We start from the raw sequence: 12497 nt of genomic DNA on the forward strand, positions 1-12497 counted from the left end.
AAACCTACCTCAACTTGGTTTTTGTTTTTGTTTTTTTTTTTTTTTTTTGAGACGGAGTCTTGCTGTGTCGCCCAGGCTGGAGTGCAGTGGCGCGATCTCGGCTCACTGCAAGCTCCGCCTCCCGGGTTCACGCCATTCTCCCGCCCCAGCCTCCGAGTAGCTGGGACTACAGGTGCCCGCCACCACGCCTGGCTAATTTTTTTGTATTTTTAGTAGAGACGGGGTTTCACCATGTTCGCCAGGATGGTCTTGATCTCCTGACCTCGCGATCCGCCCACCTCGGCCTCCCAAAGTGCTGGGATTACAGGCTTGAGCCACCGCGCCTGGCCTCAACTTGGTTTTTGTATAAAGGGAATGCATTCCCTCTGTTATAGGTTATATAACAAACCCAGTACCTCAGAATGTGACCTTATTTGGAGATAGGGTCTTTGCAGAGGTAATCAAGTTAAAATAAGGTCGTTATTGGAGGGTTGGGGGTGGGGAGCTAATCCAATCTGACTGATGTTTCTATGAGAAGGAAAAATTTGGGCAAAGATACACATGGAGGGAAGCTGTGAGATAACATAGTGAGAAGACAACTATTTACAAGCCAGGGAGAGAAGCCTTGAACAGATCCTTTCCTCACAGCCCTCAGGAGAAACAAACCCTGCACATTGATCTGGGACTTCTAGCCTCGAGAACTATGAAGCAATACATTCTGATTGTTTAAGCCGATCAGTTTGTGGTTGTTAGCAGCCCTAACAAACAAATACACTCTCTTGTTCCTGAAAAGTTCAGGAATAACTCAAGAATTTAGGCTCAGATGGACTTGAGGGATCAAACGATATTATTAGGACTGGTGACTCTTCATCTCTTTTTCTTCTGTGCTGGTTTTGCCATATCTCATCAATTTAAAAATGCATGTTTTCCTTTTCTTTTTCACGTGTCTGAAATCAAAATGCAATGTACAATTTTTTCTTACTTTTTTTATTGTTAGTAGTGTAGAAAATAATGGTTTATCTTGTAATTAACGGCATCTTAGGAAACCTTAGAGTGTTCACAGGCAGGCTATTTATGTGGGCAAATTTGCAGCTCAAAGCTTAATATCTAAGTTACTCAGTGACTCCAGAGAACCTTTTCCCAGTTGTTTCAGCCGAAGGCCCTGAGCAAATGTTCACAAGAATAGTCAAAAGGGGATTTCCCCAAAGAAAACAAAGTGCTTTTACCAGGAGAGGAAGGGCTGAATGCCCAGAAGACCTGTGTCACCACAAGTACCTGCCTGTGCCAAGGGCTGCCACAGGACTCTTGCTTGATTCTCATTACAACTCTGTGAAGCAGGAGGTATTGTCAGATCCACTTCATTCATCAGGAAACTGAGGCTCGAAGAGCCACAGACCCATCGGCAGAGCTGAATATTGCCAAATGGTTACAGAGTGCTTGCAATGTGCAAGACACCCCCTGAAGTCTACAAATACAAGGATGAATATTGTCCTTGTGCCTGAGGAGCTCAGCTTAGAGGGGAGATAGACCCAAAGCACCAAACAGCTTACTATGAAATAAAAGGGTACCACAACAGAAATGGGAACATAGTACTATGAAAATGATTAAGTCTGCTTTGGCAGGAAGGGAGACCCAGTATGGAAGTGGGCGTTGGGAAAGGTTTTTTTTTCACACCCTAAAAACACCTTTCTTACACTTGTGGCAAACTCCAACATCAGAGCACTGGGAAACAGTGATCTTGTTAAACTTTGCAAAGGGCCCGGTACATGGATAGTGTTTATTAGACAGCTACAGAGTGAGTGATTACAAGGATTAAGTAGGTCTTAATGAAGCTAAATGTCACTGGACGTGATCTTGCTTTACAGGTCCTGGGCCTCCAGCTTTGTGGGTAGTCATGATATCTAAGGGTGCCATTTTGCTTCAGATTTGCAAACAGAGGGACTCATAGCTCTAAAGTTCCCGCTGTCTTTTCCTCTGAACTTTGAGCAACATTCTGCTTTTTTGAGCTGTTTCATTATTAATCATCTCCCTATATTAATAAAAATTTGTTTTCTAAACATTGGTTTCATGTAACTTTAAAAAAATCTTACCAGGTTGTGATAGAGCTCACTTCTACTCTGCTTTATTTGTTTTCATAAACTAAAAAATATATGATTTTATAAAATATGTAGGTTTTCATAAATCTTTGTGTCTCAGTCTATAAGAAAGTGATATGTATTTTTAATTTCTATTCTATTGATTTTTTTTCTTTTTTAAAATGAAACTAGAAGTAAATCTCATTTCTTCTACTAATTTTTTTTTTTTTTTTTTTTTTTTTTTTTGAGGCGGAGTCTTGCTCTGTCGCCCGGACTGGAGTGTAGTGGCCGGATCTCAGCTCACTGCAAGCTCCGCCTCCCGGGTTTACGCCATTCTCCTGCCTCAGCCTCCCGAGTAGCTGAGACTACAGGCGCCCGCCACCTCGCCCAGCTAGTTTTTGTATTTTTAGTAGAGACGGGGTTTCACCGTGTTAGCCAGGATGGTCTCGATCTCCTGACCTCATGATCCGCCCTTCTCGGCCTCCCAAAGTGCTGCGATTACAGGCTTGAGCCACCGCGCCCGGCCTATTCTACTAATTTTTTATGATCAAGTTTTATCACAAGACAAGGATGGGTAGCTCACTTATTCTCACACTGATGCCCTCTGGTCTTCCTTGCTGTGTTCCCTCCCCTGGTTTCTGGAATCTCCCTTTTCCATCTAAGATATGCTCAGTATAAAAGGATGGGGTACTGGCTATGTTGACCAGGTTAGTACCGAACTCCTGGCCTCAAGTGATCCTCCCATCTCGGCCTCCCAAAGTGCTGGGATTACAGACCTGAGCCACCATGCCTGGTCTCCACTACTGTTTTATGAGTACTTTTATGATGTCCAGTATCCTTGTTGGTAGAACTTTTGTCCACTACTGCTGATAAACCCAATTACTCTTCCAAAATGAAAATTTGAGCTCATTGAGAGTTGTTTAGGAATTGTATTCCGTTTCTACACACACCACCTATAGCCGGTCTCTCTGGGCTGAGATATTTCTGCTCACTGGAGACCAGATCATCAGCTACAGAGGCTTGGGTCAAGAAATGTCTTAGTCACAGTGAACTCACTACATTCCACTGTGTATCTGTCTCCCTTAGGCATGAACTTAGATTTTTCATATCAAAATTCCTGTAAGGCAGTGTGAAATTCTGTAAATTCTTTTTGACAAAAGCATTTCTGGGCTTGTGTAGCTCAGATATAAGTCCCTTAATCTCATTGCCATTTTATCTTTATAAGCCGATCTTCAGTAACTCTGCAACTATTGTAATGACTTTTTCAAACCTTCAAGTAACCTTCAGGTGTCTGTAACTCATACTGGTGAAATGCCACTATACAGCTTCCTAGAAATGATCAGAACTACCTAGAAATCTTGTTTGGGGTAGAAATTGTAGTTATATATAAAGCACCTTTATTCTTGAAAAGGGCACTGGCTTTATTCATCAAAAAATCCTCAGTTTAGGTGACCTTTTGAGAGTGAACGTGAGCAGAATGCAGACCATCTGTGGCTTAGGTTTTGCTGGCCCGTTGCAGCCCCATTGAAAGATCTGGTTGTTGCAGTGGGAGTCCTCATGGACCACGGGTCCTGCCCATCTTTCTTTTGTCCTGTGTATTTTGTAAAGGGCTGGCTCCTACTGACGCTAGGACTTACTTTGTCACCCTTAGGTAGTATCTGTACTTAGACTAAATGTCACATCCTTCTTTCTGGAATTACCCACTTATTGCAAGTTAAGATGCCTCCATGCCTCCTAAATCAATGTGTATCTTCTCGTTATAATAGAAACACATGTTTTTTGGTAGTGACCACAGGAAAATACAGAAATGTATCAAGAAGAAAACAAAAATCTCCGGTAATACTACTGTTATATCCAGAAATAACTACTATTAACGTCTTCTGTATTTCCTGGCGTTGTTTTTAATGACTGTGTGTGTATGCATATTTAAAAAAGAAACTTGGCATTATAATAGATATAAATAAAATGTTGCATATTTTCTCATATGTCAGTATTTCATGAGTGTTTTCCTGTGCAGTACATTTTCTTTGAACATGTGCTATTATATATTCCTTCATTATGAATGAATCATAATGATTTAACTCTGCACCTATCATTGGGTGTTTGGCTTGTATTTATCTTTTATTGTTAATGGTGGGCATATTTATATCTTTATTTTCTTATCCAACAATCTACTTAGGATTAATTCCTTGAAGAGGAATTGCAGAGTTAAAAGCTTTCTTTTTATCTTTAATGTTCTTGATACATCCTGACAGATCGCCCTCCAGGAAGGTATTGTCAATTTAAGTACCAGCTCTTATGCCTGCTTCTTTGAAAATTCTCCCCAGAATGAATGATATTTTTACTAATTTTATTTTTCTATATGATGGGTGAAAATGGTATTCACTCTTCTTTTCCATTTTATTTCTTTGGATAATAAGAAATTGAACATTGACTTTCATGTGTTTTTTTCTTATTTACATATATTTTATATGTTAATTCTTTCTATTCTGTTCATTTTTTTTTTCTATTAGATTCTTAAGGCTTTTCCTTCTTTTCATTTTTGTTAGACCTCAGCTACAGAGGGTTGAGTTAAATGATATTCCTCTTTTCATGGAAATTATTAGCATCATTCCCTTTTATCCTGACTCCTGATTCCCATTTTCCTCTCCCCCTGCCCCACAGACACACATATGCAAGCTTCCTACCGTGTTCAATGAATACTCTTTCAGTTATATGAGTTCTTATTAAATGTGTGTTATTGTAAACATGCATTTTCAATTTATATAAATCAAATGGTACTGTGTATTACATTTAATTCTACTTCTTATTTTCATTTAGTGCTCAATAGCCACGTGTGGTTAGTGGCTACTATGTTGGACTGTGTAGATGTAGAACATTTTCTTTATTGTAGAAAGCTCCGTTGGAGAAAACTATTCTAGATATTGGATGCAGATCAATTACAGACCTTGAGATGTCTTCTCCTGTTCTGTCATGTGTCTGCTAAATTTGCCCATTATTCCTCTATTGTATAGAAATCTCCAAGTTTGAAGTAAATACATTTATTGTTTCCCTTATGATTTTTGCTTTGCAAATTTTAAGAAGTCTTTTCCAACCCTAGATCACCAGTGTATTCTGTTATGTTACCTTCCATTAATTTTTATAGTTTCTTCCCTTTTACATTTAGGTTTTCAATCTGTTGAAGTTCACCTTTGTTTTTTGGTGTTAGGTAGAAATCTAGTTTTATTTTTTCCATACATGAATAAGTTTCACCAACATTGTCTGTTTTAAAATCTATGTCTTTTCTCCATTGATTAGTGGTGCTATTTTTATTATATATAAGTTCCCATGAGGGTATGGATCTGTTTCTGAACTCTCTCTTCTGTTTCGTTGGTCTAGTTATTTGTTCTTCACAATTCATACTTTTTATTATTGACATTGTTCTATGTCTTAGTATCTGACAGGACACGTCCTGTTTTTATACTCTTCTTTTTAAGGGGTTGACCTATTTGTGGACATTTATTCTTCCAGGTAAATTTTAGAATACATTTATTTTAGCTTATCTAAAAGAAAACTGGAAGTTTGAATGAGATTGAATTCTATTTAGGTGAATTAAGTCTAACTCGAAAAACTTTGACATCTTGGAAAATTAAATCAGCCTGTTTTAAACCATATATTTATATACTCATCTGTGTCCTTTATTGGCATTTAGAAGCTTCCCCCACCCCAGAGATATTGTATATTCTGGTTCGGTTAGTCCCCATATATTTCATTGTTTTATTTCTGTAGATTGTATCTCCCTTTAAAGTTTTCTAGTTGATTATTGCTGCTACAGAGAAATGCTATGGCTTTTGTAAGTTGGTCTTTTAAGTGGAAACCATGCGAAAGCTTATCCATTCTTATAATTTGTTGATCTGTAAAAACTCTTAATATATTAAAAGTATTTTGCTATCTGTAGGTCACATTTATTAGAAGAGTTTTCCAGTTTGTTATTTGACTTAGAATTTTATTTATGATGTATTTTTGCACTTCTAAGTTTTAAATTTATCAGGTAGCAAATTCTGTTAATGCTATTTTGTCATTGTATCTATGAATTTATGCTATTTGGCAAAAGGAAGTATATTTTCCTTTTTTTTTTTTTTCTTCAGTACTAGCAACCTGTTCTATTGTTTCCCCAAAATATAGAGTTCTTCACGGAATGCCCAAGTAGACGGAAAATGTGTGTTACACTTTTGATCCACTAGAGGCCAGCACTTGCTTGAAAGAAACTGGCATGCCTTCCTAAATCTATTTTTTTGCTCTCTGAATAGGAAGAAAGTGGCTGAAATAAAGCCTTACAGAAAATAACTAATTTCTATTTAAATTAGATGTCTAGAAATGATATAGAAAGAAGAATCTGCCCAAAAAGAAAAGGCTATTTTCAAAGATAACAAGTTATATAAAGAGAATTCAAAGCTGTTTTTAGTGGGGAAAAAAAATGAAAGCAGAAAATCCAAATAAAACAGTTTAAAATGTTTTAAAAATTTTACTTAGAAGAAAGAGAAAACTAAAATAGAAATAAAAAAGGTCCAGCTTCTACTCAAAATACACATTTAGTGTCATTAAATAAGAAGTAGGTGACAAGAAGCTGGGCGCAGTGGCTCACGCCTGTAATCCCAACACTTTGGGAGGCCGAGGCAGATGGATCATGAGGTGAAGAGATCGAGACCATCCTGGCCAACATAGTGAAACCCTGTCTCTACTAAAAATACGAACACTTAGCCAGGTGTGGTGGTGGGCACCTGTAGTCCCAGCTACTTGGGAGGCTGAGGCAGGAGAATCACTTGAACCTGGGAGGCGGAGGCTGTAGTGAGCCGAGATTGCACCACTGCACTCCAGCCTGGGTGACAGAGCGAGATTCCATCAAAAAAAAAAAAAAAAAAGTTGGTGACAAGAAACAGCAAACAATAATGGCTTTTTCTCCCTTTTCCTCTATGCTCTGAAAAACCAGGAGATGGGGCTAACCTGCCTCCCATTCTGTAAGGTTCCTGCACAAATAACTGGGTGGAAAACAATTCCCAAACTGAAAAAAATCCATTGTTTTAATTCCAGTGAGGTGATCTGTAGGAAATAACCCTGTATAAGAACCAAGCTGGCTTACAAGCAGACATTGAAAAGTGATTCCTCTCTGAGGCTTATGCTTAAAATCATGTTTATCACTCAAAAGCAGACACATCTGCAGAGGGAGGGATGAAGAGAAGCAGGGAAAGAAGGAAAGAGGGAAAGAGGAAGGGTGGACCAGTACCAAGAATGGAATTCTCTTATCTATGAAAACATAAAGAACTGTGAAAAACAGTTCTTTCCGTATAGACAGAGGTGCTTATAATTTAGACCTGGAAAAAAATGATCAAGCTCAAATGATAGCCGACACGCAAAACATTCTAAAAAGCAAGGTACTATTATTATGATTACAGAGGTGCATCTGCCAGCGGGGATCTTAGCTTCTGGGTGCCCTTTCATAAGTAGGGCAGCTGCGTCATATCAAATATGAAAGCCGATGCTATAAAAAGAAGTTATTTTTACATCAATTGAAATAAATGCATAAAAGATTTACGTTTGTATTGAAGACAAGGTACAATTTTTAAAAATCAAACAAACGCATCTTAGACACGTCAAGTTATATTATAAAGAACTTCCAAATGAATATGTTTTCCGCTGGCTTTTGATTTAATACCTATAAAAACTGAGTACATACAGGAGGAAGGGCACATTTACAAGGATGGACTAAAAAATACCATATGGTATTTCACAAAGTTTAGTTATTTAACTTTTAATGAATTAAATTTATGTTCATTTATAAGGTATGTGCACAAGATAGAAAATGCACATACAACGAAGGGGTTTCATTGGAAAGCATTCTGCTCTCCTAAACCCATTTCCATTCCCTGATCTACCAGTGTCACCATCCACAGTTAACTGTCATTGCCAGTTTCTTGCCATCGGTATGTCTGATTTTTTTTTTTTTTTACAGAAATGCTAATATGCCATACAAATTGTTCCAGGTCTTGCCTAAAGATGCCATAACCATCACCAGTAAGCACTTAACATAACATGATTTGCTCTTCAACTCAGGTCAGTTAGGTCAGAAGGAGGTATGCTTTATTCTAAGTTACAAAGTATTCCACCAGATGAAGGTATCACAGTTGATTTGTCTCGTGTCCTACTGAAAGATGTTTAGATTATTTTCAGTCCTTGGCTATAAAAAATAATCCAGTGATTTTCTGTATACTTCTATTTTCTTTGTGGAAATACTATTTAGGAATGGAAACCTAGAAGAGAAATTGATGGGTCAAAGGCATGAGCGTTTTTTTGTTTGTTTGTTTTGTTTGTCTTGTTTTTTTGTAGTCAGCTATTTAATTAGGTTCTTAAGGCATTTAGAACGCCAATTTGTGAGGATAAATTCCATTTGTCAGAGCAAACACAGGTCGCAGGTGACCCTGGAGCTAAGGAATAGCTTTGATTTTTCGTAAAATGTGTGAGTCCACAGCTTTCTGATCGATCTTGCACTGCCCTATAATCTTCTATTTCTTTTTCTGTGTCGAAGATCTCACCTTCCTGGTCTGGGCTTCCGCAGCTTCTTCTTGAAGTAAGCATCAGTAAGATGTTCAGGGACTTTTACATTGCTGATACCAATTTTGGTTGAGGTGGCAATGACACATTTCTGGTGTTTTCTTCATAGAGGAATTCGATTGAGGGCCAGAGGTCCAGTCACAAGTAACAAGCCACTAGCCAGCTGCTTCAGGAAAACCACCCCCTTGCCCCTGCAGCCTCCAGTGAGGATGATCAGAATGGTCCCGGGGGTAATGCTGGCTCGCAGTTTTCTCACGTGCTGACTGAAGGGTTTGTTGCCGTGGCTCAGCAGCTTTCTAGGCACATCTTTAGTAGGATAATATCTAGGCATTTTGTGAAGTTTAACCACCCGGGTACCACCGTTCTTGTCACCACCAGCTGGTTTTGAAACAGTTGCAAGAACCTTCTCCTTCTTTTTCTTTTCAACCTTGGATTTAGCGGCTGAGTACTTCCTCTTATACATGGTCTTTCTGGAATACACGGCAGGTGGGGAATACCTGCCAATTCCTCTGACAAGGACAGGATTGCGCTGCAATGGGGCTTCCCCTTCTTAGGCTTTTTAGCCTTGAGGTGACCCTTTTTCACCTCGCCACCAGCATCAGCCTTCTTGGCTTCGGGTTTCTTCTCTTTGGTATCTGGCTTCTCAACTTTTTCACCTGCCATCTTGCAAGATGGGAAAGAGAGTTTTTTTGTTTTTGTTTTTGTTTTCGTGAAACGGAGTTTTGCTCTTGTTGCCCAGGCTGGAGTGCAATGGCACGATATTGGCTCACTGCAACCTCTGCCTCCAAGCGATTCTCCTGCCTCAGCCTCCTGAGTAACTGGGATTACAGGTGCCCGCCCCCATGCCCAGCTAATTTTTGTATTTTCTGTAGAGATAGGGTTTCACCATCTTGGCCAGGCTGGTCTTAAACTTCTGGCCTCAGGTGATCTGCCTGTGTAGGCCTCCCAAAGTGCTGGGATTACAGGTGTGAGCCACTGTGTCCGGCCCGTTGATTGGTCTTTATATCTATTGATACACTAGACATTTTGGCTACTATTGCTTTGTAATATGTTTAACTCTCTGAAAGGACTAGTACCTTCTTTTTTAGAATTTTTTTTCTGAAAAACATAAATATTATTATTATTATTCTCCTATGAACTGTAACACAGCTTATATTTAAAGGTTTGTTGTTATTTTTATTGATCACTTAAAATGTATATATTAGTTTAGGGAGGATGTTTGTCATTATATAATAATACTAAGACTCCTGAGTCAAATCAAATTGAGTTCTGTTTAAGTCTTGTTTATCTCTGTTCAAATTTATTTTATTTTATTTTATTTTATTTTATTTTGAGACGGAGTCTTGCTCTGTTGTCTGAAGTGCAGTGACATGAGCTCGGCTCACTGTAACCTCTGCCTCTTGGGTTCAAGTGATTATCTTGCCTTAGCCTCTTGAGTAGCTGGGACTACAGGCGTGTGCCACCACGCCTGGATAACTTTTGTATTTTCAGTAGAGATGGGGTTTCGCCACGTTTTCCAGGGTGGTTTTGAACTCCTGACCTCAGGTGATTCACTCGATTCAGCCTCCCAAAGTGCTGGGATTATAGGCATGAGCCACCATATCCGGCTTCTCACTTTACCTTTTAAATTAAAAAAAAAAATGCAGATTTTAAAATTTTATACAGGATTAAAATTATTTAATACAGATCTTACATGTTTATTGTTAAGTATATTCCTAAGAATATTTTAGTCACTGTTATATACATCTTTTATTACATTATATCTATTATTTGATTGTTGTTTGTGTATTGGAAAGCTACTACTTTATTTTACACTAACTTTGTACCTAGCCGGTTTACTGAATTTTTTTCTTATTTATAATGCTTTTGAGTTACTTCTCTTGGGATTTCCAGGTATTACAGTCACATCATGTGATAATAATAGCGTTTAAAACTTTTTCTGTCTTCATTTTTAAGAAGTAAGAATATACTAAGAGTGAAGTTGCAAAAGTTATCTTTGTTGTACCTAGAACCATTATTTACAGAATAAACATTTGGAATCAGAGTAAAGGTTGGATATATATTAAAATAGTTAGGGTTGGGGGTGAGGAAGAGAGGGGAAAGAGAGAGAGAGAGTTTATCAGAAAAAAAGAATAGTGAGCTCTTGGAGGTTATTAAGAAAATTAGCAGGGTGATGAAATAATCTGTATGACAAATCTCCATGACAGCTGTGTAACAAACTTGTACTTGTACCCCTGAATTTAAAAGTTAAAAGAAACCAAAGAGATTAATATCTAGACTACCTTAAAAAGGAAAATTAGAAAACCTAGTTAAGAGTTAAATACATACAATGAACATGAACATTATAGATATTAACATCTGTTAAATCTTTTCTATGATGGCACCTACATTGAACTTCCTGGCTAAAATCTTAAAATTGTGACTGACATGATCAGTCAAGTTATGTGGGCATGTCCTTTAAGCCCACCGCTGCAGCAGCTCAGGAAGACAGAGGGCCCCTGCCCCTCTTGCTGCCAGCAAACGCTGCTGCTAATGGACAGTGATCACGCTTGCCTGCTTCTGATTTCCCCCCGGCCGGAGATGAAAGAACTCTCACTGTCTCTTAATAAAAGGAAGGGGAAAAAAGGTATGAGAGCACCACTGGATGTAATAGAATATGACTCAGTAATGAACTGGCTGTCAGCAAAAGATGACAAACCTCTTGCTATTGTCAAGGTGGAGAATGCTGAGCATGTCATCACTGTTGGGAAGAGTCACCTTCTAATGGGCCAGGCAGTTTGCCTCACTCTGTTGGAGGCCCCTCCTAACTCAGCTGGCTTGCTTTACACTGGTATTGCTGCACTGGCAGGCTGCCTGCTCCCCCTATTTGAAAGTATTTTACATTCCATTCACGTTTTGCTTCCAAATTTATTTTTACATTTCTAAAAACTTGGATGCTAAATATGTCTATTTATGTGCTAAATTCATTTTATGTGCATTTAAGCTTTTCTGTTAGTCCAATAACTCCTCCAACCCTCTTTTTATTCATTTTCAACCAACCAGATAGAAGACAGACAGATACCACTGATAGAGTTTTAGTTACATAAATTATCCTTGTTTGCAGATGACATGATCTTATATATAGAAAGCTCCAAAGATTCCACTTAAAAAAATGAGTTAAATCTAATCAACAAATTCAACCAAGTTGCAGGATATAAAATCAACATACAAAATCAGTGACATTTCTATACACTAATAGCTGTCTAAGAAAAAAATCAAGAAAACTACCGGCCGGGCACGGTGGCTCAAGCCTGTAATCCCAGCACTTTGGGAGGCCGAGACGGGTGGATCACGAGGTCAGGAGATCGAGACCATCCTGGCTAACATGGTGAAACCCCGTCTCTACTAAAAAAATACAAAAAGAATAGCCGGGCGTGGTGACGGGCGCCTGTAGTCCCAGCTACTCGGGAGGCTGAAGCAGGAGAATGGCGTAAACCCGGGAGGCGGAGCTTGCAGTGAGCTGAGATCCGGCCACTGCACTCCAGCCTGGGCGACAGAGCGAGACTCCGTCTCAAAACAACAACAAAAAAGTAAACTACCTCATTTACAGTAGACTTGTCCTTTTCACTTTAACAACCTTTCTTGACTTTTGATGTCAGTACATGTAAATGGAACTCACTCTTTTTTTTCTCTTTATTTCTTTTTTTATTTCAGGATCAACCAGGTATGGAATTCACTCTTTTAATGACTTACAATTACAATGTCTGCCATATGTACCACTCCCTTACTGATGAAAATTTGGGTTGTTCTGTCAAAATTTACTGCACTATATTTAACTCCCTTTACTTTATTTATTTATTAATTTTTGTTGTTGTT

At 38.5% G+C, this 12497-nt stretch overlaps 1 pseudogene; it reads right to left on the bottom strand.

Moving 5' to 3' along the window:
• Window positions 1–8446: 8446 nt before the first annotated feature.
• On the bottom strand, window positions 8447–9305 carry LOC111545306 (annotated as a pseudogene).
• Between the last annotated feature and the right edge of the window lie 3192 nt (window positions 9306–12497).

This window comes from Piliocolobus tephrosceles, chromosome 1 (assembly GCF_002776525.5).
Source record: "Piliocolobus tephrosceles isolate RC106 chromosome 1, ASM277652v3, whole genome shotgun sequence".
Taxonomy (NCBI): Eukaryota; Metazoa; Chordata; class Mammalia; order Primates; family Cercopithecidae; genus Piliocolobus; species Piliocolobus tephrosceles.